General features: G+C 51.7%; 1 protein-coding gene across 1 annotated transcript in view; it reads right to left on the bottom strand.

Annotated features, from left to right (window-relative positions):
- The window catches only part of LOC109526180 (ATP-binding cassette sub-family A member 1-like), a 147281-nt gene that overhangs the window by 81016 nt on the left and 65816 nt on the right, over nt 1–449 (bottom strand). The gene's annotated exons all lie outside the window — the stretch shown is intronic.

The following is a 449-nucleotide window of genomic DNA, read 5'->3' on the forward strand; positions in this document are numbered from 1 at the left end:
ATCAGAAAGAAGGAACACGAGAAACTCGAGAAATACCAAGGGCTCAGAGAGGAGCTGGAGAGAGCCTGGAAGGTAAAGGTGACAGTCGTGCCTGTGGTGGTCGGAGCACTTGGGGCAGTGACCCCCCAAACTAGATGAGTGGTTGCAACAGATCCCGGGAACAACATCGGACATCTCAGTCCAGAAATGTGCAGTGCTGGGAACAGCAAGGATACTGCGCAGAACCCTCAAGCTTCCTGGCCTCTAGTAGAGGACCCGAGCTGAATGGGGGACGGACACCACCCGAGGGGTGAGATGAAGATTTTTTTTTAATACATATATATATATGATAGCTCAGTTGGTAAAGCATCGGTTTGGCGTATGGGAGACGGTGGTTCGAATCCCGCTTGGGGCAAAAATGAGCACATAACACCATCCAGTGTGGGTCCTTGGGCAAGACCCTTCACGCT

This window comes from Hippocampus comes, unplaced genomic scaffold, assembly GCF_001891065.2.
Source record: "Hippocampus comes isolate QL1 unplaced genomic scaffold, H_comes_QL1_v1.1 scaffold160, whole genome shotgun sequence".
Classification (NCBI taxonomy): Eukaryota; Metazoa; Chordata; class Actinopteri; order Syngnathiformes; family Syngnathidae; genus Hippocampus; species Hippocampus comes.